Source organism: Canis lupus, chromosome 11 (genome assembly GCF_048164855.1).
Source record: "Canis lupus baileyi chromosome 11, mCanLup2.hap1, whole genome shotgun sequence".
Classification (NCBI taxonomy): domain Eukaryota; kingdom Metazoa; phylum Chordata; class Mammalia; order Carnivora; family Canidae; genus Canis; species Canis lupus.
This window is the reverse complement of record NC_132848.1, coordinates 10,665,948-10,692,373: the sequence shown is the minus strand read 5'-3', so window position 1 is coordinate 10,692,373 and position 26,426 is coordinate 10,665,948. Positions and strand designations below refer to the sequence as shown.

The following is a 26,426-nucleotide window of genomic DNA, read 5'->3' as shown; positions in this document are numbered from 1 at the left end:
AAACTCTCCAAAGTATAACTCATTTACTCCTCCCAACAATACCTATTTTTGGTTCAATCCATTGTGCAGGCTCAGGATTTATGGACCTTTTCTCAAATTTCAGCCTAACACAGACATGGAGCTCCGTAGGTGGTTCTCCCGTAGAATGGGCCAACCTAGTTCTAAAGGTGTGGCCCACAGTCCATGGTGCCAGAGCTCCCAACCAGAGAAGTCATGGGAACTGCAACTGAAACTCTAAGGCAGAGTCAAGTTAGTGGTTTTGAGCACATCTTTTTTTTTTTTTTTCCTGGTGTCACACTGATGTAGATATTCTTTTTTCCTCCACTAGTTCATGTGCTGCCTAGAATAAATATGCAGCAGAATATATTTGCTTCTTAGGAAATTTGGGTATTTTGAATGTGTAGATTTATATGTCTGGGGTATGATTTCCGGGAGTTGGAGAATGAAGAATAACTGGCTCTATATAAACCATGCCTTGGTTTATATATCTGAAACGGGTGGTTTGTGACCATGAGGGTTAGGGATGTATAGGTTAGATCAGTGAAGTGCTGGCCACAAAATAAATGGGAGGAATCCAAAGAGATATCAAGGAATTCTCAAATGTATAAATACTGCAATTGAGAAGCCAATGTTGGGCTGTTGGCTAAGCTTACTAGCTAAGTGACAGGTGTCTAGATGCCACCTGGCAGAGCGATGGAAATTCGTGCTGGCCACAAGATAGAAACCCTTTTCCCTGGAAGGCCATTGCAGCAGACACATACTAATCTTACAAGGAAATGTTGGTGGGGAGGGGTGTATATGGAGCGCTGCTAAGTGCTCATGCCAGGTCAAAGGCCACTCTGCTGTTCCAGGGCCCTGTGAGCTAGCAGGAGAGCCAGGGCCAGATTTTGTGTCTACTTATTAAAAAGAACCCTAAATTTTGTGGTTGAATGCCAAGTGTTGTCACCTGCTTTATTTTTTTAAAGCTCTTATTAATTTATTCATGAGACAGAGAGGCAGAGACACAGGCAGAGGGAGAAGCAGGCTCCATGCAGGGAGCCCGACGTGGGACTAGATCCCGGGACTCCAGGATCAGGCCCTGGGCGGAAGGCAGACGCTCAAACGCTGAGCCACCTGGGCGTCCCATGTTGTCACCTACTTTATTTAGAACAGGAGAAAAACGTGATGTCAAGTAAGACTGATTTGGCAAAGTGATGGTAATGCTAACAGCCAACATTGAGGGAATGTCATGTTAAATGCTTCACTCATATTATTTAATCCTTGATGCTGTGGGATCGATACTCTTCTCCCAATTTTCAGATGAGGAAGGAGCTCTGAAGAGGTGAGGGTGGTTGCTCAAAGCTAGCGCACCTATGAAGGTGGAGCCAGGCTGCCCTCGACTGCAGAACGAGTGCCCCTGATGGGACGCTTCAGAGAGCCGTACCTTGGCTCAATCTAAGGAAGAACCTTCACCGAAATGGAACACGGAGCCCCGAGTAGCCTTTGAGGTACCATCCCGACCAACGGTGACCAGCCATGTGGTAGGAACAGAGCAGAACAGATTCAAACACTGTACCTGGAAATTGAGTTGAAAGCTGCTAAAGTCCTTTTTAGGTAAGCAATGCCTTGCAGGAAGTTGTGTCTGAAATGTGTTGTGCTTATTTCACTCTTTTTGTACTCTTCTGGTGCTACGTGATTACGGACTTACGTCTCTTCTTTGGTGGAAATAACAAAATCTGAAATCTTAAATTTGTTAATGTTGTTAAGTCTGGTATTTATTCCTCTGCATTCCACTTTAAAGTATGGAAGAACTTTATAAACATCTGCTTTAAACCATGAATGGGGTAAAGTTCTTCGCATTTTAATTTCAAGAATGGCATAGTTTTACAATACATTGTTTATAATATGCAGAATGTATTTAGTTTCCCCGAGCGATGACTTGCCCTGGCATTGTGCTATCTTATGAAACACTTTCTCACTCTCACATTGTGTCTCTATAGTTTTCAATATGAGTGAAACCTTTAAATAGTCTTAGTTGGGTGTTGTGTATCACTGTACAGTAACTGCTAGTACATATGGTATTTCTGATCCGTGTAATAAAGTACATTTGTCATGTATCTTGTGATCTGCATACCTTTCAGCTGTTACTTCATAAATCTGTTCCATCGGAGAACTGCTTTGTACAGCAATGGTTGAAGCTGCTTTTAATAAACTAATATTTTGTGTCTTTTATATGTAATCAACGGGGAGTATTATAGACTTGTGCCTCTGTGGAGAAACATTCCACTAAACTTCTTTTCTCTTGACAATAATGGGGGAAAAAAATAGCTTGGGAAAAGCACAGATGTTCAAGAACACATGTGGTTTGCTCCTAAGAGTCAACTGGAGATCTTCTGTATTGCTCCAAGTTTTTGTTTGTTTGCTTTGGTTCTTAATGCTGTGGAGAAGAAAGAGTTTGAGATACGTGGTGGCGGCGTGGGGGGCAGCTACACATCTGAGTGAGAGGCCAACATGGGGTGCTATTTGTCAAAATCCTAAAATGCCCACACCTCACACAAAGAGGCGATATTCTTGAGCAGAGCTGTAGGCATTTGGCCAGAGATTGGTCATTCCCGCGTGCTTCCCTGCTCAGACATAAACATTTCTGCCCTAGTTTTTGTCTTTGTTCTGCCCCAAACTTCCAACTGATGGTATCTTCACCAAAGCAGAGGTGTTTAATAATTCAGGTAATCCCCTGGGTACTTGGATAGGCGCTATTGTGTTTCCTTAGCCCTAGAAATTCGCTCAGGGAGTCGGCTCTCCACACCCTAAGCAACGGGTTATCGGTGACTGTATGGGAACATATTCTTGCAGAATGCTAGAGAGAGGGAAGCTACATGCCTTAGGTCAAGTTGGTATGGAGGTTCTGCGTGGAGCCTATGAATCTTTACGAAGAGTTGCCATAAAGAGAATGGGAACCAGCTGTTCCAAATCTCCACTGACGAAACGGGTTTTAACTGTAGCAGAAGGGATTTGGGTTAAATGGAAAGAAGAACTTCCTGAATGTGAGTGTTATTTAAAGCCAAGTATGGATTGCAAAGAAGCTGTTGAGTTGTCTCTGGAGGAGAGAGCGCATGCTAGGGAAAGGAATGGAAGGGGGCGAGAGTGGGAGCCCTCCCCACCCCTTACTCGAGATGGTTTAAATGTAACTCTGCCCAGTACCTAAGGTATGAGGGTTTTATTCTCTTTTCTCACACTCACATCTCAGGTTATGAGGCTTAGAAGGTCTGATCTGAAGAACACACTTCAGTCATTGGAACTTAAGATGCCAGAGGACCCCGAGGTCTGGGTGTCCTTTAGGTATAATTCTTAATTGGAAGGAAATGCTAAGGTGTGACCAATGGATGAGGAAGTTGACCCATGGTTAATTTTCCACCCTTGTCATTAAAGACCAGTGTACACACTGAGTTCATGGCGTGCCAGGGAGGAATTTGACACTGAGAAATTCCCAGAAGGACAAGTGGTTGGTAGGCTGAGACCACTGGGCTTGGGATGGGTTGGAGGTCTGGGGAGCAGATACGGCCACCATGTCATGGCAGGGCCTGTGCTGGCAGATTTTTAAAGATAGAAGTCTCCAGCAAGACCAGAGCTTTAGACCTAACCTGGCACTTTGACTTCCAGAAAATAGAGACTAAGTTCAGGGAAAATGAACCTTTTCTTCTTCCCCACTGGCTGCTACCACCTGCCCCTGAACAGCCCCCCCTTGGCTCCTCCCTTTTCTTTGCATATCCTTGCTTTTAACCTTTTCCTTCAGTCTGTTTTTTTTTGCAAATGACTTTTTTTAAAAAAATGGTTTCATTTAATAAAAGTTTAAAGCTGTGAGTCTGTTTATTTACCTCTTAGGGAACAAAATTCTAAGTTTCATTATAAGTGTTTTTTGTTTATAAATGACTCCTGGTATTTTCCTCTGTGGCCCAGTGACAATAGGAGAAATAGATTTCCGGCTTCTGTGCTGTTTCTCTCCATCTCTTGGTCTTTCTCTTTTCCTCTGTTTGCTCTCTCTCTTTTTTCTTTCCTATTTCTACACTGTCTTTTTTTGTGTGGGTATTATTCAATCCCTCCTCAGGCTCTAATCACTGTCCTCAGGCTCAAACCACCATCCCTGCTTGGTTCTTTCCTTTCATCCCCGTCTTCTTCTTCCTTATGTTCTTCTTCCTCTTTCGTTTCACCCTCCTCTCCTAACCTTAACTGGAGGCATGAATAGAAAATATGCTCTACAAGGCGGGCAGGCAAATGAGCTGGCCATTTGTTTTTATAAATAAAGTTTTATTGGAACATAGCTACTCTGATTCATATATTGTCTATGATGGCTTTCGTGCTACAGAGGCAGAGCTGAACAGTCATGAGACCCTCTTCTGGCCTGCAAAGCCTAAAATACTTACCATCTAGCCTTTCGAGAAGTTAACTGAGTCTTGCTTTCAAATATTTTTGTGTTAAGTGAAGGTTTTTGTACTTTATCTGGAAATTCAAGTAATTTGGATTGGTTTTTAGATCTCCCATCCCTACTTAATGAAACTAAATCACCTTTTATATTTGCATGTTTCCCTAAATTTCTTACTTGAAGGCAATGTATCCAAAGGAGGAAAAAAAAAAAGCTCCTCCTGACTATCAAACAAGGTGGGTAACATCAACGGGTTACTGTTTGTGCTGTGTTTGTGTTGAGATGTGTTTCCCACCTTCCACCTCTGGTCTCCTTTTAGTCTTTGGGGGGAAAAATTCCATTGTAAATATTTTTAAAAAATCTAACAGCTAACTTTTAAGTCTGCACACTGTTTTGGGAAGCATTAGATGCTAGAGAAAAGACTCTGTTTTAATTGAACATGGTCCCTGGAGTACTGGTCCATGGAAAAGCATTCCAACTTGGCTTGATTTGGTGGGTCGTCTGGTTTTTTACACAAATATACTTTTTTTTATTTTTTTAATTTTATTTATGATAGTCACAGAGAGAGAGAGAGAGAGAGAGAGAGAGGCAGAGGCACAGGCAGAGGGAGAAGCAGGCTCCATGCACCGGGAGCCTGACGTGGAATTCGATCCCGGGTCTCCAGGATCGTTCCCTGGGCCAAAGGCAGGCGCCAAACCGCTGCGCCACCCAGGGATCCCGACACAAATATACTTTTAGGTTGGTTTCATTTACCTGAAATCAGTACAGATTAAAATAGCCATAGGATTTAAGGTTGGAAAATGTTTTAGAGATCACCTATTTTAACCCTAAGCTTTTCAACAGGAAATCTGAGGTTCTGAGTTTCCCAAGATATCAGGAATTCGCCACAGAGTCCAGGAGCCCAAGTCTCTTCATTTTCAGGTCAGGCTTTTTCTAAACCAGAATGTAGCGACAAGGAGCTGTATAAATGCAACCTCCTGGCTAATGTCAAGCTTAACTCGCTTCCTTTGCCCTTTAAATGAAGCGAAGGTGTGTGACTGGTGGTCTTTTCCACAGGTCTACATCTGCTGTGGTTGAGAGCCAAGCCTTTCCCATCGGTGGCCACATCTCTTCGCCTCTCAGGCGGTGCCCCATCTTTTAGTTCAAACAAAACCACAACAAACCATCCTCTTCCCCTCTGCCCCCCATAAAAGGCTGTATTTTTAAAAATTTTTTTGGTCTCTACTCTTGTCATCCAACTTGTGCGGTCATCATGTTATTTTCTTTTTAGGACTTTCATTATTTTTTAATAACTTCTATGGTTTATTATAAATTTTATTATTTTTCATATACATAAAATTAACATGTCTCTGTCGTAAAAAATTAGGAAACCCAGGAAAGTCTCGATGAAATACAATCTTTCATAATCCAAACACTCCGAGAATATACGTCTGTGTGTCTATTCTCATAATGGTCTTAACTGTATAATTTGATATGCTGCTTTATTCATATCATGAGGATTTTTCCCATGCCACTGAAAATTCTTGAAATGTATTCTTCGAAACATTCCCTATTATGTTCTATCTTGTGGGTAAATTGTACATTTTCTTGTTTGCCTGTTTTGGGCGCTAAAATTTTTTTTCAAAAGAAATATTTTGCGATGAAAATATTTCCCAGTAACATTAATGGTCTTACTAATCCTTCTCTGATTATATTTTTGTAGAAGAATTCTAGAAGAGAGGGAACTTTCCTTTTCTTTTTTCTTTTCTTTTCTTTTCTTTTCTTTTCTTTTCTTTTCTTTTCTTTTCCTTTCTTTTCTTTTCTTTCCTTTCTTTCATGAATTTTCTTAACAAGACTCTCAATGTATTTGCCAGACCTAGACCACTCTCCCAAAGGGCTGAAACGTTGAATTCTTCTGGGAATGTGTGGCTGCCTGTCTGAGGCACCCGTGAAGGGCTGTAAATTAAACCTTTTAAAACATTCCTTTCAATATGTCACTCTCCAGCTAGGAAACTTCCCATGGCTCCAAGGTCAAATCGAAACTTCTTAGTAAAACTCTTCCATTTCTTCACTTGCAATTGATTTCTCAACCACTGCAATCTGGCCTCTGTCTCCATCTGTCTCCCTGGAGGCATCAAAGAAACAGCCCTGGGCTGGACAAAGTGTCAGGAAATTAGGGTTCAAACCCCAGCCCTGCCACTTCATAGTATGTGACCTTGGGCAAAGAACTTGATTTCTTCGAGCCCTCTTCCTCAGCGTTAAAATGGAAATAATAAAACAGGCATTTGATTTGGGGGGCTTCTATGAGATAATATAGGCAAGAAGTGGTTTTCATCTGCCAATGATGAAATGGTGGGGGTAGTGTTGTGGAGACTACTCTTGGGGTAATGTGGTAGTTATTGGTGCTGTTCACCAAATATTTCAGATTTCATTTAGGCTTACGGTAGAATTTCACTTCCCCGCCCTGCCTTAATTGGAAGGTGGCCACGTGACTGACTGGCCAACACCCATATGGGTGTAAGTGCCGTGCATGATGTGCATGATGTGCAAACCCTCTCAAGAACTAACCCTTAGCCAGTCGCTCTCCCCACCTCTGTCCCATGGCAAAGGGCCACTCTGCAGGTAGTTGCTCCTGAACCTGGACCCTGAACAGAGAATGTCAGTGTGGAGAGGAACCCCCAGCCAACCAGCCACGGACATGCACCTTGAGCAAGCTGAGGTTGGGGGTTGCTTGTGATTGTGCTCTCATCAGGTAGGATGAGTCTACTGTTGATCCCTCTTCCTCTGTAGAAGTTGATATTACTGAGGTTCTTTTATTATTTTTATTATTATTAAAGATTTTATTCACTAATTCATGAGAGACACAGAGAGGCAGAGACACAGTCAGAGGGAGAAGCGGGCTCCATGCAAGGAGCCCAATGTGGGACTCGATCCCAGGACCCTGGGATCACGCCCTGAAGCAAAGGCAGGCGCTCAACCACTGACCCACCCAGGCGCCCCAGATATTACTGAGGATCTTGAAGCACTTTTTTCTTTTGTCTCGGTGCCATTACCACTCTTGGGGTTTTCCTCTGTCTCTATCATACCCTTGGGTATGATATCATACCCTTGGGTATCATACCCTTGGATATACCCTTGGGTATATCCAGTTCATTTTCTTCCTTCATTTTCCACTTAAACATGGATACAAGATGAGCCTCTGACCTCCTCATCTCCTTTTGGTATATGCTTACTCCTGCCAACTTTATTTACCCTCACAGCTTTCAATATTATGTCTCTTTTAACCTTGTATGCTTGAAAAAGTTTTTCAGTATGAGGATCACTTGGCCTACTCTTTTTTTTTTTTTTTTTTTTTTTAATGCCTTGAGGGCTGGGACTCTAGACTGGAAACAGATGGCCAGCTGGCTCTTCCACTTAGCTACCTGGGAGAGACTTAACCTCTCTGTGCCTCTGTTTCTGCAGTTATCACAGAGGGATAATTGTAGTTCCTACCTCATGGGTGGTTGTGTGGATTAAATAAAATACATGTAAAACACTTCCGGTGCTTGCCTAGTACAGAGTAAGCTTAGTAAACACGCTGGTGGTTGTTTTGTTGTCCTATCTTATTTCCCCCCTTCACACCTCAAGTCCTACCTCTAGTTTCTGGTGAGATGTCTTTAGAAGTAGAAACCCTGTAACAAATACCTGTTGCAGGCCTAACATCACATTGATGTCTAACGTCCAGAGTGAAAAATGGGCACCCTTGCCCTAAAGATACTTTGCCCAGAGTTTGCTTTGCCTTTTTAGTTGAATTATTGCCTTTAGGTGGGTCAGGCACTTCTAAGTCGTGTTTTTGTTTTGTTTTGTTTTTAGGATTTTGTTTATTTACTTGAGACAGCACAGAGAGGGGAGAGGCAGACGGAGAGAATCTCAAGTAGACTCCCCACTGAGCAGGGAGACCAATGAGGAGCTTGATCTCAGGACCCTGAGATCATGACCTGAGCTGAAATCAAGAGTCAGAGGCTCAACCACCTGAGCCCCCCAGGTACTGCTAAGTTGTTACAGTAATCTTTATTCCATACTGTTTTATACACAGGTAACTGACTGATCTTGGGAGGAAATCTGCCTTCAGCAAACCTGCTCCACCAATACTCACTAATCTTTCCCTTGCATATTCCAGCTCTATCACTGCCAGGGCACCTTGGTTCCCAATGGTTTTTCTCTTGACTATGTATTTAATTTAATTTTTTTTTTTTTTTTACTGTGGCAAAATATACATAACATTTAACCATTGTCAAGTGTACAATTCAGTGGTGTTAAGTACATTCACAATGTTCTGCAACCAACACACACTATCAGTTTCCAGAAATTTTTCACCATCTCAAGCAGAAACTTTGTCCTATTAAACAATAACTCCCCATTCGATCCTCCTCTCAGCCTCCAGCAACCATTATTCTGTTTTCTTCCTATGATTTTGCGTGTTCTGAGCATCCCTCACACATGTGGAATTATACCGTATTTGACCTCCTGTGTCTGGCTTCTTTCACTTTGAGTAATGCTTTCAGGGTCCATCCATATTGTGACATGTGTCAGAGTTTCATTCATTTTAGTGGCTGAATAATATTCTCTTGTATGGATATACCACGTCCACATATTGTTTTTCCACTAAGATGTCGGTGGATAGTCCAGTTATTCTACTATCTTGAAGCGCAATACGGTGCTGGCTCATTCAAGTTCTCCATCTCAGCCAACCTTCCCTTCTTGAAACTCCTTTGTTCGAACCCCTTCGTCTGCCTCAAAGTTATATACTGAATGATGAAAATAATGGGGAAGGAGATCAGGAAGGAGCAGAGAGTTCACACACTATATAAATGTATTAGTGATAGATTTTTAGTTCTCTTTACAAAAAAAAAGTATGATTTTTAAAAAACTACTTGTGGTTAATGATGACAATCCTGCTGTAAGTGTCACATTTTGGGTAGCTGAATATGTAGTTTTTTTCAATCCTTTTTGACTGCTACTGGTAGCTTTTTTTTTGTTTTTGTTTTTGTTTTGTTTAGAAAGTTGGTGGTGGGAGATACACGAGCCCCTCCAGGCTGTACTTCTACTGACTTGTGATATTTATTTATTTTGCCTGGTGATTTAACTTCTGAATATGGGGGGTTGGATATCTCATGTCTCTGGCACTATGTTTTAAGTTTCTCCAGGGAGGAGGCCATTCTACAGTTTGGCATAGCCAGATAAAGAACATACATCTCTTAAACGACTTGATGCATATTTGGCTCTCTTTAAAACGTTTCCTTTTACTTTCTGTTTCTTCCAGCAACATCCAAAACAATAGTACGCAGCTAGTAGGCATGCTCTAGTGTACAATTTAACAAATTGGCTAGTCTATTGATTCCAGCTTTTCAGAGTACCTGTTTTTCTTTTTATTTGACACTAGAATATTTGAAATATTCATTCTCCCTGGGGCACCTGGGTGGCTCAGTCAGTTAAGCAGCTGCCTTCTGCTCAGGTCATGATCCCAGGGTTTTGAGATGGAGCCTTGCATCAGGCTCCCTGCTTGGAGAGTTTGCTTCTCCCTCTTCCTCTACTGCTCCTTCTGCTTGTGTGTGTGCGCGCTCTCTCTGTCAAATAAATAAATACAAAAATCTTTATAAAACAGATTCATCCTCCCTTAATAACCACTGACATTCTTATTAGGATACATCCGTACTGATCCTGAGCTGTAATACAAAGTTATCAGTTTATGTCGGTCCTACCAATGGAAAAAAAAAAACAAAATTTCAGGGGCAGAGGATGAAGTTTCTCCTTGCTAAATTTTATTTTTCTCTGTGTTAGTTAGCATCCCTGGTTCATGTACTAAAATATTTTAGTGCTTATTAGAGTATCTTAACTCCCTGAGATTTACCAAGGACAAATGTGATGTTAGTATTATATTGTATTTCATTTCACAGGTTTGTTTCATAACCTCAGTAGTTATTTCTATTTGCAATTCTGTTTCCTTTCTAAATGTGTTAATAAAATGCTTGCATTAAGATTGGCTTGACTCCAGAATCTGATACGGTCATTCTTCAAGTAAGTGATAAAACTTGTGACAGTATAGCACTTGGAGATCTTTGGATGCATCCTAACTATACAAGTGGGGAAACGCTTAGTTCCTTACAGAGTTAAATTAAGGTCAGACCTGGTTTCCGACACGAAGTTCAGATGTATTGGCAGATCCCCATGCTTGCATTTATTATACTGTAATTTGGGGCTTAAAGAGTTATATCCAGTCCATCCCCAACATCTGGATAGTGTTTATAACGATCACATTTGATCCTAATGTAATTTTGTTGGGGAATTCACTAGAATTCCTCTGTTGGCTACGTTACAACTGAACATGAGATCTGCTAAAATATTACCAAAAACTAGTGAATATCCACAGAGAATACAAAAATAGATAGATTTCACTCCCTATCCCCTTTCCCCCCTCCCCCCCTGCATCACGCTCATGTATCTGGGCTTCCTTGTCTCCATTGATAAAAATAGGGGTAACGCTTTAACAGCAGCCAACATTTGTCAAGGGTTTTGAACCTTGAGAAACGGAACAGGCACAAAAATCTTTCAGGGATGATTATTGTACACGTGCAACCACAATGGCAGCATCATAGACTCAACAGATATGGATGACATGAGCTTGATGGGGATTTTTCCTTTCATTTTCATTTTGATTTAGATGCTATTCCTTAGGGTTGGGAAAGCATCACTTGGAAAGTAGAGCCAGAGGATTGTTTTTAACCACCCGGCCCTCCTCCCCCACCCCCATCAATGGAAGGAAGCCCCAAATGAATCAAGCTGGGCCTTGTAAGGGCTGCAAAGGGAGCCTTCAATGATGTGAGGGGGACCTGGGGGAGGGCACGTGGGAAGTTGGGCCCTGCAGTTTCAGGACCTCCCAGCCCTGCCAGCAGGAAGATTATTAGCACATTTCATGTATTTTGTGCATAGCTGTGTACCCTTCCCATGAAATAATTTTAACATTAAAAAAGAGACAGATGGGAAAAGAAAAAGACAGGGAAGGACAGAAACTGTAACAGTCTTTAGAGAGGGAAGATTATTTCATTACATCCAAACAGCATATGCTTTTCTGATGTATAGCATATGCAAGTCTATGCAAATTATTTAATAGCAGTGCGCTCAGAGTAATTTCCATTTCCTCCCCCGCTTGTGACGGGATATTCCTTTTAATCAGATTAGATGACATCCTCTGCAAACTTTTGGGGGTTTCAACTTAATTTACCATGCTAAGTAGTTAGGGTAATTTGAAGTAAAGCAATCAGTGGGCTGAAATGAAGCCAAACCTCATTTGTGACTTTGAGATGAGGAGCTGGCCGGCTGCGGGAGCCCCACAGGACTTGGAGGGCCCTGCTTTCCTCCCCAGCTCCCCAGCACCCGGGACCCCGGCTGAATTTCCAACGGCCGGTTGCCTGGTTTGGATGGCACCCGGGCAGACGCGTTTCTCCCCCGCAGAGCTTCCTCCTCCGGGCGGCCCGGGTCACGGGGCTGCGGGAGCCGCGATGCAAAGGCGAGCTCGGACGCCCCAGGCCGCCAGGCCCGCGGAGGTCACGGCCCCTGCAGCCTGCAGCCCGCAGCTGGGCTGGAGCACGCGTCCCGCGCTGGGGGCTCTGCGGAGGGGGAGCGCGGCCCGGGGGCGGCAGCTGCAGCCGGCTCTCCAGCAGGGGGCGGTACCGGGTCTCGGGGAGCAGCTCGCCCCCAGAGTGTGCCGGGGGCCTACCCGGCTGCAGGCAGGTGGGCCTCGCCTTGCACAGCCTCTGCTTGGCCCGGGGTCTTTGCAGAGGGGCTTGCACTGCGTCCTGCCAAAGTGTGAGCAGATGCGGCCTCAGGGTCGTCTACAGGGGGCCCCGGGCGGTGGGGCGCCTGCCTTGGGCCCACGGCGTGACCCCGGGGTCGTGGGATCGAGTCCCGCATCAGGCTCCCTGCGTGGGGCCTGCTTCTCCCTCTGCCTGGGTCTCTGCCTCTCTCTCTCTCTCTGTGCGTCTCTCAGGAATAAATAATAAAATCTTAAAATAAATAAATAAATAAATAGAAGGCAGATCCTTTTTTTTTTTTTTTTTTTTTTTTTAAGTAGGACAGGGCAGCCTGGGTGGCTCAGCGGTTGGGCATCTGCCTTCAGCTCAGGGCGTGACCCCGGGGTCGGGGGGGATGGAGTCCCCATCGGGCTCCCTGCTGGGAGCCTGCTTCTCCCTCTGCCTGTGTCTCTGTGTGTGTGTGTGTGTGTCTCTGATGAATAAATCAATAAAATCTTTTTAAAAGTAAATATCATCTGTACTAAAGCCTGCTGGAGATTTACTAGCCACCAGGACATAACAGGGGGACATTTGATGGCGAAGTTTCCTGCACCAAGACGACTGGTGAAGTTTCCTCTGAACCCACCTTTCCCTCAAGGCAACGGGATCTTGGTTTTGAGGCCGCGAGCTCCTGGGGCAGAGCCCGCGCTTCTTACTCAAGCTGCGGGCCTCCTTTTGGGTGTGACAGATGGAAGAGAACAGGCTGCAATCCATGAACTCTTGAAAACTTTTATTTTATTTTATTTTTTTATTTATTGATTCATGAGAGACAGAGAGAGAGAGAGAGAGGGAGAGAGAGAGACAGGCAGAGGGAGAAGCAGGCTCCACGCAGGGAGCCCAATGGGGACTCGATCCTGGGACTCCAGGGTCATGCTCTGAGCCCAAGGCAGATGCTCAACCCCTGAGCCCCCCAGGCGCCCCAAGTCTTGAAGACTTATGAACGGGGTACCTGGGTGACTCCGTTGGTTGGGCAACCGGCTCCTGTAGGAGTCCCATGGGGCCTGTGGTAGAGGTCCCACCCCAGGAGGAGTGGGGCTCCTCACTCCGTGGGAGGTCTGCTTGAACATTCTCCCCCTCTTCCCCCCAAATACATAAATCTTTAAAAAAACAAAAAACAAAAAAAATCAAAGAACTTGGGAAGGACATCATGTCCCTAAACCAGGCCCCATCCTAGCCTCAGACAGAAAATCGGGGCTGTGGGTCCTGAGCGCCTACCGCGTTTGCCCCTCTCAGCTCCCCTTAACCCGAGGCCATCCTTCCCAATAACCATTTGCCCCGCTGGGCCGAGAAGAGGACCTCAGGCAAGTGCAGCAACGGCCGCAAGTCTCACAGTTAGCAGGTGGATTCGAATCTTAACCTCCGGGGATCCCCGGGTGGCCCAGAGGTCTAGCACGCCTGCCTTCGACCCAGGGTGTGACCCCGGGGTCCTGGGATCGAGTCCCACCTCGGGCTCCCTGCAGGGAGCCTGCTTCTCCCTCTGCCTGTGTCTCTCTCTCTGTGTCTCTCATGAATAAATAAATAAAATCTTTAAACAAACAAACAAAAAAACAAATCTTAACCTCCCTGACCCAGGGCCCAGCCTCATGTCACCAGAGCACCTTAACACATTGACTCCTAAAACTTGGGCCAAAGAGGACTTCTTCCTATGATTATGCTTTTTTTGTTGAATAGATAAAATATACGCATGATGAATTCGAGTGCACAGCCACAAATAGGTCTCTGTCCTTCCTGCCTCCTCCCACGGCCACACTCCTAGGAGCAAGCACACCGAAGGGGTCCTGTATAGTCTTTCAGACATCTCTTGAGCTTTTATAAACACATCCGTATATATTCTTTCCTCCCCTTACATGGACGTAGCGCACTCTGCACACTGTTTCATCTTTTTTTTTTTCACTTCATAATGAATCCTGGAGGTAGCTAAATAATTATTTTTACCAGCTGCAGAGGGAAATACTTCCTCTTGTAGGTACCCACCGTAACTTTTATTTAGTGTGAACTGAGCTTGATGGACCTAACAGAAATTGTATTGTCAGATGACGATGCCCCTGTCAAGGTAGCCAGCCTTAGGAAGGTCTTGAGGAACACATGCCTCAAGACAACAAGCATGTGGCCTCCCAGAGTCACTACACAGCAGGTACATCTGCAAAGAAAGGCTTTCTTTGTATTTTAAAAATATAGCATCGCCTTTGACAGGTGTATCTACGCGCATGCACGCACACACGGACACACCTCTGGAAGCAGAATGAAAGATTCTCAAAGAAAGATACTCAAGATGTGCAAGAAAGTTATCAGTGCTTGTGGATTCTCATGCCTCTTTCACTGTAGTTGAGCCACAAAACGTAGTCTGTGGTGTCCCACCCTCAATTCTTTCTTTGAGATAGGATGGGCTGGATCAGTAAGGGAAGTGTAGGAATAGATCACCCTCCAGGACAGAAAGAGAAGGAAATAACAAAAGGAGGAATTCTAAAATCTCTAAAGATTAAAGAGGGACATTCCTTTTTAATCCAGGTAAAAAAACTTCAATGTCTTTGGCTAGAAAAAAATTCTTTGGGGGCTGATGTAAAATACTGGCCTGCTTTCTATGTTGACACCTTATGAAGATAAATTATGACTTTAAAAGTGCCTGAGGGTTCCCCAAAAGATGGGATTTATCTCCCATTAAATTTGTATGCTCTCTAGAAGTTACAGGGAGTTTATTTTAAAAAAGAAAGAGAGGGAGGGGCACCTGGGGAGCTCAGGGGTTGAGCATCTGCCTTTGGCTCAGGTCGTGATCCCGGGTTCCTGGGATTGAGTCCTGCATCGGGCTCCCCATAGGGAGCCTGCTTCTCCCTCTGCCAATAAATAAATACAATCTTTAAAAAAATAAAATAAAATAAAAAAGAGAAAGAGAGAGAATGAAAAAGAGAGAGAGAAAAAACACAGTAGTTTTTTTCTCCAATATCCACCTACGTTCAAGGTCAGGCCCTGTCTGGGAATTTCCAGTGTATCAGTGGAATATCTGTGATGGTGAGACTCGCAAATATTCTACATAGTTTTATTCCTCTTCTTAGGTTTTCTGTTCAAATGGCAAATCTACTAAGAATCTGGTAAGTGTTAATACTGATCCAGTGTTTCTGGTGTGGTGCTTTTATCTCCACGTTTGTGCTATTCAAGGAGATTTGCCCTGTTTCCAGGACCCAGTCCGGTCTACTGCAAGCAGCCACTTGCAGCGGAGGGCCAGGCATCTGGAGGCTGCTAACGTGGAGACCGACCGACCTCCACGGCTCCTCTCCCCACCATCTCCGACCCCATCTCCACACTCAGCTCCCTCATGTCCAGGCTGTGCATTTGCTGGTGGCAAAGGGCCTCAGAAGTAACAGTGCTAAAACGTGACCAACATTGGGCTTAGAGCAGAAGCTGCCAGAATGAAGGAGCCACGTGTGACACAGTGAAGAAATGGAGGGAGGTGGAACATGTAAAATCATGAAGTTTTAGATTTGGAAGAAACCTTAGAGGTCACCTAGTCTAGTGGTTTCTGAGGCTGGTAGTAAGCATCAGCTGAGAGATATTACACACACACACACACACACACGCACACACATACTGGCAGGAGTGAATTTTCACCACATCTTGTAGGTGCAAGAAATGTCACACCATTTATCTAAACCAAATGAAGGCAGTTGTGACCAAGGAAGGGGGACTCCCTTTCTCTTTGGGTTGAGTAAATGTTCCCGGGGACGTCGTGTGATTATATTAGTCAGCTATTGCTGTAGTGATGTTGTAGCACAAGCTCAGTGGCTTAGAACAACACGGTGTGTTATGCGCCCGGGGCTGTGAGTTAGACGGGGGCAGAACTGCTAAGGCCGCAGCTCGGGTTCAGGTGGAGAGCAGACCAAGCCTCTGCTGTATTCACACCCACCCGAGTGAGTCGGGCGCCCACGCACAGTGGGAGAGGGGAACAGTGGGAGGGTGCTACAGGGTCACATGGCACGCGGCTGGCATGTGTGGTCCTATGACAGCGGGTGAAGAGCTGGCCCTAGGATTCCTATCTTCTTTTTTTTTTTTTTTAAAGATTTTATTTATTTATTCATGAGAAACACACACACACACACACACACACACACACACACAGACACAGGGAGAGGGAGAAGCAGGCTCCATGCAGGGAGCCCGACATGGGACTCGATCCCGGGACTCCAGGATCATGCCCTGGGCTGAAGGCAGCGCTAAACCGCTGAGCCACCCAGGCTGCCCCGATTCCTATCTTCATCTGGTTGCCAAGACATCGTACTCATGGGTTGTTTTTTGGTTTGGTTTGGCTTGGTGTTTTTTTTTTTTTTTTTTTTTTTTTCCTGCTCCACTGGATATTCCTGCTGAGTTTCTTTTGTGGATCCTTCCCTCCCCAAGTATTCAGCACTGCAGATTCCCAGGGCTCATTCCTTTGCCTTCCTTTCTACTTCCTTGTATTCCCTTGTTCATCACACTGTCGGCTCGTGGCTATAAATACCGAGGACATCCACAGTTCCATCGCCACCAACTCCGAGGCCCAAGGCGCATACATCCTTTTAGATGCCTAACACACATCTCAAGCTCAGTATGTATGTCCCACTGCTCTACCTACAGCCTTCTCTCTTTGAGCGGTTGGACAGTCCACCTCCCAATCACCCAACCGGACAACGTGGGGTTCATCATTGGGTCTTATCTTTCTCTCACACCATTATCTGACCTCTAGGCATATGCAGTTGGTTCTACCTTCAAAACAGAATCAGGGTCTTATTTCTTACCACCTTCACTGACCGTGCTCTGTCTGAACCAGTCATTTCTCACATGGCCTAACTAAGATAGCCTCCGGACCCACCTCCCTGCTTCTACTTTTTGCCACCTACAATTTATTCATAGTAATCCTTTCCAAATGTAATTCCCATCAAGTTACTCTTCTGCTCCAAATGCCATCGCACCCAAACCAAAAGCCCAAATCCTTGCAATGCCCTAGAGTACCCTACATCATCTGCTCCCCACCCTCGTTCCCTCTCCATCCATTCCCTTCCTCTTCATTGTTCCTTGAATGTACCAAGCATACTCCTGCCTTATTAGGGACTTGACTTTCTCTTTCTCAAATACTTCTCCTCCAGATAGCTGCTTTTCTCAGACATCGGCCTCAGACATCTTCCTTACCTCCGTTTAGTCTTTGCTTAAATGTTACCTTTCGACGGAAGGTCAATATATTTAATCCTGAACCTGATGCCTCTCCCCAATCCTGACTCAGTGCTCCTGATTACTCTTAACTTGGTTTACTTTTTCTTTCTCCATAACTTCTATCACCTTCTAATGGTATTTCATTGATTAATTTGTTATGCTTATTATTTATAGTAGGATAATTTGTCTGACAGATGGAGGTAAGATGTCTTGAGGACAGGACATCTTTTTTGTATTAACACAAGGTTTCCATATTTGCTAGTGGTAATCTTCACTTGGTACAAATTCGTAAATTACTTATAGGATCCATTTCTTTTTCTCATTAGTCCATGATAGTAAAAGTAGGACTATTTGGTTTCCAGGCAATTATAAACACCATTGTAAATTTGGACTCCGAAATTTCAAAAACAATTGCTACTATGGACACTTAGTCACTGAATTAAATACGATTATGCTGTAAGATTATATTAATTTTTATTTTAGCTTAAATGAAAACACACAAAACTTGCTTCTGAAAACTCTTTGGGCCTCCCGGAATAGATCTATGGAGCCCTATTTTTGGAATCGCTGCCCTGTGGAATGATAATTTCTTAGCAGATTTTAAGGTCACTCAAAGGAAAGCACTGAGCTTGGAGCTCCTGGGATGTTTCCTACAATGTTACACGTTCACCTTGTGAAGCAAAGTATAAATGATGGTGTTCCTTCCAACCCCCTCTCTCCACCAATAGATCAAGTTGAAAGATTTAGTAAGCAGGTCGAAAAGGAAAAGGAACCAGTATTTACTGAACCCCTAATAAATGCCAAGTGTTTTCATATGTACCATCTTATTTATTGTCCCACTAAAACTACTGAATTATTTCCCCACTTTTACAGAACAAAATACAAACTCAGGGAAGTTTGAAGTCTTGCCCAATGTCACATAGAAAGTGGTTGAATTCTTTTAAAAAATATTCTTTATTTGAAAAATTTCAGGCTTAAAGAGAAGTTGCAAAAACAGTACAAAGAAATCTACATTCTTCACCCAGACACCTCATTTAAAATTTGCCAATTCTCCCAGTTATGACCTTTACAGCAAAGAATCTAATCCAAGGACACATGTTGCACTCAGGTGTGTTTCCAATCTCTTTATTCTGGATCAGATCCTCAGTCTTTCCATGACCTTGACATTGTTGAAGATTATACACCTGTGATTTGTAGAATGTCCCTCAGGTTTTTTTTTCTTTCTTTCTGATGCTTCTTCACGATCTTTTTTGTTGCATCTTATCGGGCGGAATGTGTCTATTGGTCCTGTTATTGGTAGTGTTAACTCTGACCTCTTGATTAAGATTGTGGTCTCTGCCTTGTGTCTCTACCATAAAGGTATTCTCTCCCTTGTTTTTTTTTTTTTTTAAGATTTTATTTATTTATTCATGAGAGACCCAGAGTGAGAGAGAGAGAGGCAGAGACATAGGCAGAGGGAGAAGCAGGCTCCTTGCAGGGAGCCTAGTGCGGACTCGATCCTGGAACTCCGGGATCACACCCTGAACCTCTCTCCCTTGTTATTAACAAATATTTTGGGGGGAGATACTTGGAGACTATAAAATCTCATTCCCTATTCCATGTTCAGTCACTACTTTTGCAAGAATTAATTATTATTACTATGGTGGCCTACAATTCCATCATTCTTTCTGTACTTATTGTCTGGCTTTCTGCTTTAAGGAAGAGCTTTCTCTTAATTTCCTTCTTTCCTTCCTTCCTTCCATCCATCACATGAATTCCTACTTACCAAGTGGATTAAAATCCATTACTGTCATTATTTTGATGCTCAAATTGTCCCAGATTTGGACAGTGGGAGCCCCTTCAAATTGGTTTCACATCCATGTCTTCTAGATCTGGAGTTTCTTTCATTATGCCCTTTATGTTCTATTAAATAGAGATAGAAGAAAAAAATAAATGCGAAAGCAGAAAAGCAATGAAGTAGGAATGGTGCATGGCCCAGGTTAAAATCTTGGTAAAAATCCTAGCCTCGTCTTGTCTTAGTTGAGATACTGTTCTTTGCCTTGCCATGCCCTCATTTACTTATTTGTAAAGTGCAGATGCTAAGATGTGTGTTACCAGGTTACTAGGTTGTAAGAATTACAAAAGATAACTGTTGTATTAGGAGCTATAACAGTGTTTTTTTTTTTTTTTAAGATTTTTATTTATTCATGAAAGACACAGAGACAAAGGCAGAGGGAGAAGCAGGCTCCCTGTGGGAACCTGATGTGGGACTTGATCCCAGGACCCTGGGATCACAACCTGAGCCAAAGGCAGATGCTCAACCGCTGAGCCACCCAGGTGCTCCTATGACAGTGTTTGATACACAACTGGTATGCAATAAATGGTAATTATAAATAATAATGAGTTATGCTCTTCTCCCCTTTAAAAAATGGGATGGGCCAAAAATCTCTCTCACAGAATCATTAAAAAGATAGGAAGCATCATACACAAAATCATCCAGCACATGTAAGTATTAAACCATGTAACCATTAGGATTGATATGATCATTTTCTGAGCTTCCATTTCCTCTTCTTTAAGAGGACAACACTATCCACGTCGCAGAATTTGTTGTAAAGACGATGTGAAGCTACATGCATCAAACTCCCAGACCCAGTGCTGGATCCTCAGAGTACACACCATAAATAAGAAGGGTGGTTATTGCAGAGCAGATTTAAGAACATCTGGAGAAGTGGTAGAGAAGGAAAATACCACTTCACCGGAGGAAAATCAAGCATGCTCTTGTGCGTGTGTGCATGTGTGTGTGTGTGTGTGTGTGTGTGTGTTAGAGAGAGAGAGAGAGAGGAGGGAGGGAGGGAGAGAGGGGCAGGGAGGGGGCAGGGAGGGGGGATAGGGGGAGGGAGAGAGGGAGGGAGAGGGGGAGGAAGACGGAGAGGGAAAGGGGGGGAGGGGGCAGGGAGGGGGGAGAGGGAGAGGGGGAGGGAGAGGGGGAGGGAGAGGGGGAGGGAGAGGGGGAGGGAGGGGGGAGAGGGGGAGGGAGGGGGGAGAGGGGGAGGGAGGGGGGAGAGGAGGAGGGAGGGGGGGAGAGGAGGAGGGAGGGGGGGAGAGGAGGAGGGAGGGGGGGGAGAGGGGGAGGGAAGAAGAGGGAGGAGAAGGAGGGGGAAGGAGGGACAAAGCCAAGCCAGTGGCTACAGCTTAACCACCCTCAGAACCCGGGTCTCTCTTTTCCCGGATCCGGCTCACTCCTCTGGACTGAAGGGGGAGGCACTCCTAGATGCAGTTGGTGGGGTCAAGGGCCGGGATCTAGAGATGCACTCACTTCCCTAATCTCATCTTGACTCCTGGCCTGTAGCGGGATCCTCATCAGCCTCCCCAGGCCTCGCTTCGCCTCCGCAGGGGAGCAAGGCCCGCCTCAGTTTCCATTTTCCCGTTTCCCTCCCCAGCAGACAGCGAGCAAACGACGTGCAGGCCTGAGGCTGGGTGCCCGACAGGTGGGCCACCTCGGGGGTGGGGGTGGGGGCTGCCCCGCGCACAGCCGCGCTACCCCCTCCCTCCTGCAGACACCCCAAAGGCATTTCGGAATCAAGTATTTTGCACCCACGAAAGTAGTCGGTTCGATGCTTTAGACACAGCCGGCTGCGCTGGAGCTCCAAACAGCTCAACGGTCCAAAGACCGTAGGTGTTCGGTTGTTTTTTTAAAAATAAAAAAACATGGGCAGCCCGGGTGGCGCAGAGGTTTAGCGCCGCCTTCGGCCCGGGGCCTGACCCTGGAGACCCGGGATCGAGTCCCGCATCGGGCTCCCTGCATGGAGCCCGCTTCTCCCTCTGCCTGTGTCTCTGCCTCTCTCTCTATGTCTCTCATGCATAAATAAAATCTTAAACAAATATATTACTTTATTGCAAAAAAAAAAAAAAAGTCCCCGCAGCGCAGTGCAGTGCACGCGTGACCTGGACCGCGGCGTCTCACGCTCCGGCAGGTACCGCCTCGGAGACCGAGGTGAAGACGCTCCCCTGAGCTCCCGGGGCCGCGGCGGGGGCGGTCCCCACGCGGCGGCTCAGCGGTCGGGAGGCCTCGGAGCCCGGGGAGCCTCCCCCGCCCCCGCCTCCGCCTCCGCCTCCGCCTCCGCCTCCGCCTCCGCCTCCGCCTCCCACGGCCGCGGCCCGCCTCGGACTGCGCCTGCGCGCCATGCGGGGGCGGGGCCTGCGGCCCACGGCCCCGCCCACCCGCCACCTGCCGGCCCGGCTGCGCGCGCACCTCGCGGCCCCACCCCGGCCTCCTTGGTCCCGCGGCCGCGACCTGGGGTCGCTGGTGCCCCCAGCTCGGGGCGCGGCCGGGGCAGCTGCGTGCAGTCGCCCAGCCTTGCGGGGCCGCGCTTCTTGGGGCTGCGGGTGACGACCGCGTAGGTCGCTGCCTGCCCGAGGCTCCGGCCCTTCCGCGGCTTTTCATGCCCCTTGTAACCTGTCCCCGTCCGTCCTCTTGCCTCCTTCCCCTCCTGCTGCCCCTCCGGCTCTCTGCCTCTGTGCTCCCCTCGCCCCTTCCTTCCTCTGCTCCCGCCCTCCCTCCCTATCTCCTGCTCACCACCCCCTGGTCTCTAACCCCCACCCCCTCTCTTTTTGTAGCTCTCTTTTCTGCAAATAGTCTCTTTTCTCTTTCTCTTTCTTTCTTTTAAGATTTTATTTATTTATTTATTCATGAGAGACAGAGAGAGAGAGAGAGAGAGATGCATAGACACAGGCAGAGGGAGAAGCAGGCTCCATGCAGGGAGCCCCACGTGGGACTCGATCCCCGGTCTCCAGGATCACACTCCGGGCTGCAGGCGGCACTAAACCGCTGCGTCACCGGTGCTGCCCTCTCTTGCTCTTTCTTACACTTTTCTTTGTCTTTTTAAATTTTATTTATTCATGAGAGAGAGAAAGACAAGACAGAGGGAGAAGCAGGCTCCACGCAGGAGCCCGACCTGGGCCTCGATCCCGTGACCCCGGGGTCATGTCCTGGGCCAAAGGCGGGCGCTACACCGCTGAGCCACCCGGGCTGCCTTTTCTTTTTCTCCTTCAACCCATCTTATTTCCCCTTTGCTACGCGGTTTTGATACAAGTAGTTCCTTGGAAAATACCAGAAGAAGGGGATCCCTGGGTGGCGCAGCAGTTTAGTGCCTGCTTTTGGCCCAGGGCACGATCCTGGAGACCCGGGATCGAATCCCACGTCGGGCTCCCGGTGCATGGAGCCTGCTTCTCCCTCTGCCTGTGTCTCTGCCTCTCTCTCTCTCTCTCTCTCTCTGTGTGACTATCATAAATAATTAATTAAAAAAAAAAAAAGAAAATACCAGAAGGATTGCTCCGAGGAAAGGCATATAGGGTGATACATATCTTTCAAAAAAGAGGAATGAAAGTAGGGTAGTTGGGAGTTTGGGCCCTGCAAATAGTGATCTCAGTTTCTCCAGCTGGTCTGGTCATCTCCTTATTATCCTTGCAAATATGATTGAGGCTTTCTATTTTTTTTAATTATTTATTTATTTATGATAGTCACACACAGAGAGAGAGAGAGAGAGAGAGAGAGAGGCAGAGGGAGAAGCAGGCTCCATGCACCGGGAGCCCGACGTGGGATTCGATCCTGGGTCTCCAGGATCGTTCCCTGGGCCAAAGGCAGGCGCTAAACCGCTGGCGCCACCCAGGGTTCCCCTGATTGAGGCTTTAATTGAACAGGAGCGTGTGTGTTGTGTTGTGGGTGCCTTCCTGGAACAGCCTGGGTTCCTTCCCAGAGTAAAAATGCCACTCACAAATTGATAGTGTTCTGTAGGAAGTTTGACATAGAAGAATGATCCTCAAAAGACCCAGACGGAAACTTGAACCTCTTTTAGCGTAGCACATCCAAAATTCACACATTACACCGGCTGAAGGGATGCAGGCAGTGATGGGCGTATCTTATCTTGTATTCTTTCTCTGTGCTTCACAAACCCATTTTGTGACCCTTTGTGTTTACTTAAATTATTAAGGGCTTACCCTTTTTTTTAAAAGATTTTATTTATTTATTTGAGAGTGAATGAGAGACAGAGAGAGAGAGAACAGAGGCAGGGAGAGGAACCGAGGGAGAGGGAGAAGCAGGCTCCCTGCTGAGCCGGGGGCCCCATGCGGAGCCCACGCAGAGCCTGAGTGTCCTGGGATCACGAGCTTAGCAGAAGGCAGACCCTTAACGGCGGTACCCAGTGAGCCACCCAGGAGCCCAGGACTTACCCTTTTCTAGAAGACTTCTTATATCGCCCAGATATCTTAGGTAGAAAAACTACCGTTGTGTTTCTCGTCATGGGTCCTCCATTGACCCCACTGACATACAAACATCAGTTGGATTTTTAGCAATGTCTTTAGAGTTGAATCATCTTTAAGGAAACAACTAGGTTTTTTTTTTTTCTAGGCCTCTTTTCTGTGCCAACTGAATTGAGACAGGCTTTTTAAAAATAAAACAATGTTGAGGCACAACTTTTATTTTAAAAATCACTCATGCTTCTAAAACCTGTTGTTTACAATATTCATTGTGGGACAGGACTTTATACTGTTTGCTGTTGTAAACCCTTAGATCCTTTCAAGGTTTCCGATTCTTATTTCTCAGGAGGCGAGGATAATTGCTAAAATCATCAATAGGCTTCCAATATTGTTGCATAAATCGTGCCAGTATTTTTAAAGACATTCAGATAGACCTGTGTTTGATGTGAAGGGATGAAGGAATTGTCTTTGATTCCTAATTTCTGTGAAATTTTTCACCTATGAGCACCTATGTGGCTCAGCAGTTGAACATCTGCCTTTGGCTCAGATTGTGACCCCAGGGTCCTGGGATCGAGTCCCGCATTGAGCTCCCCACAGGGAGCCGGCTTCTCCCTCTGCCTGTGTGTCTGCCTCTCTGTGTGTGTCTTTCATGAATAAATAAACAAAATCTTAAAAAAAAAAAAAAGGGAAAACTTTCACCTAATCTTTTCTTAGAGACCTCAGAGAATCATAGCATTTTGAAGGAGCTAGGTTGATATTTGGGACTCTATCCTCCTCTCAGAATCTTGGATTCTAGCCTCAAAATATACATCAGGTTTGGAATTTAAGTCTTAGAAAATAGTTTCTTCATAGATTTTTTAATAAAAAGGAGATTTCAGAGGTCTGATCAGGTGGTCTCCACACAGAGACCCACAGACCACTTCCTGATTTGTGCATGACCTCTGGTGTGTGAGGACCGTAGCTGCGTCACCCGGCTCAGCCCACAGCTGGGGTCGCTCTGAAGCCCTCCTGCTGGGGCTCATGTGGGCTCACGTGGGCTTACATTCGAAAGCGTCCGGGCCCACGGGAGCTCCCCACTTAGAGTAGCTCCCCAGGAGGCTGGGCAGGATAATCAATGCACTCATTAGTGATGTATAGGATACCCATAGAGGCCTTTTGCACTGTGACAGAGAAAATATCCAAGAGGAGAGCAAGCTTAGCTCTTGGAGGACAGTGGAAGTTGAAAGATACCACCAAAAGAGCATGCATGGGGGTGGGGGGCGAGGCAACGAAGGAAGAAGAAGACGTTGGGTCTGCTCTCTAGGAATGGCCCACAGGAGAGAGCTTGCTCAGAAAGTTGGCTGGTGAAGGCGAGCCCTCTCCTGCAGCCTGCTGTAATCTCATGACTTCCGAGGGGGACTGGGCAGGACAGGGGCTGTCAAAATCCTGTCTTTGACAGAGGACAGATCGCTTGAGCACCAACACCCAATACCTCCATTCGTTCCCTTCTGGGAACATTCTACGCTCCTAAGATGGTATTTCCATAGAGACATAGCTGGCCAGGGGTGCCCCCCCGGCCCCATCCTGATGCTTAAGCAGAGCAAGACGTCTCACTCAGGTGGTTGGCTGTGCTTCCTACTGCACCACGTAGCTTAGGCTTGTTACTATCAGAAGCATCGCTGTTCAAAACGGAGCTGCCTTGTCATTCTGATAACACTCAGCAATCTGGATAAACTTCTATAAAAAAAAAAAAAAGAAAATCAACACGGGTGACATATCTTAAAATTGGGTTACCATTGGAGCTATCCATACGTGGTAACGTGGAGTTTGCTTTGGGCTGAAAACAACTTTCCGAATGCCCCTCTCTTAATCAAGAAGGGTCATGTAACGAACAGCCAGTAGATGGCACCACGAGCATCTGCTATCAATTCCAAGGCTGAGACCATTTATCTTCTCAAAGCTCTTCTCAAAATATTAAGCAAAACTTTGACTGAAACGCAACCGTATTTGGACAAGCAGGTTTATTTTACTTTAGTGCTTTGTTATTAGAAACATACATATGTGTGTGTATATATTTTACTATCAAACCCTAAAGTTATGGAAAGTATCCTTGATGGTTAGGATGGACTGTAAACTTTTACAGTATTATTTGCAGGCAGATTTTTCAATTTCTTATTTAAGCTAACTTGTTCCTAATATGAGGTTTAGTGGTTATGTGTCATACCATTCCCCAGTAAAACTCAGGAGAATATTTTTCATGATCCAAGCACCCCTGTAAAAGAGCTCATTCATATCGGAAGAAGCAGAAATGCAGTGTAATGCATCGTGTGTGTGTGTGTGTGTGTGTGTGTGTGTGTTTAAAGAACCACATAAATAAATGTCTTTATTGCAATGAGCGCCTCTATTTGGAGGTGTGTACACAAACACATAACACAGACAGTAGCTCCTGATCAAGATGAACAGATAAATGACATGGTTATTAGAGTATGCTATTCCTGTTCCATGCTCCACTTCCAAACCTGAAGATTTCAGAGTAGGAAATGACTCTTAGAATTCCGGTGTATGTAGAGCATCTGGAAGAGAAGCTATCCCTTAACCAAACAAGCCATGGCCTTGGGTGCAAGTCTGAACAGAACCTTCAACTATCTCTTTGCCGACATTCTTTCTGCTGCGTAAGCAGTCAAACAAGACTTGGTAGAGATTGAGCAAAAAGTATAAGGCAGATTGGAGGGTGAAAGACTGAAGTCTAATGCCACGTCTGTATCTGGAATAGAAACCAAGTCGGGGGTAGCCTGGGTGGCTCAGCGGTTTAGCGCAGCCTTCAGCCCAGG

The 26,426-nt window shown here is 45.6% G+C and overlaps 1 long non-coding RNA gene across 1 annotated transcript; it reads left to right on the top strand.

Moving 5' to 3' along the window:
- The first annotated feature begins 5,240 nt into the window (after positions 1–5,240).
- On the top strand, positions 5,241–10,400 carry LOC140642491 (uncharacterized). Its single transcript, XR_012038910.1, has 2 exons — positions 5,241–5,320; positions 8,231–10,400. It is a non-coding gene; the product is annotated as an uncharacterized lncRNA (long non-coding RNA).
- Positions 10,401–26,426: the final 16,026 nt, after the last annotated feature.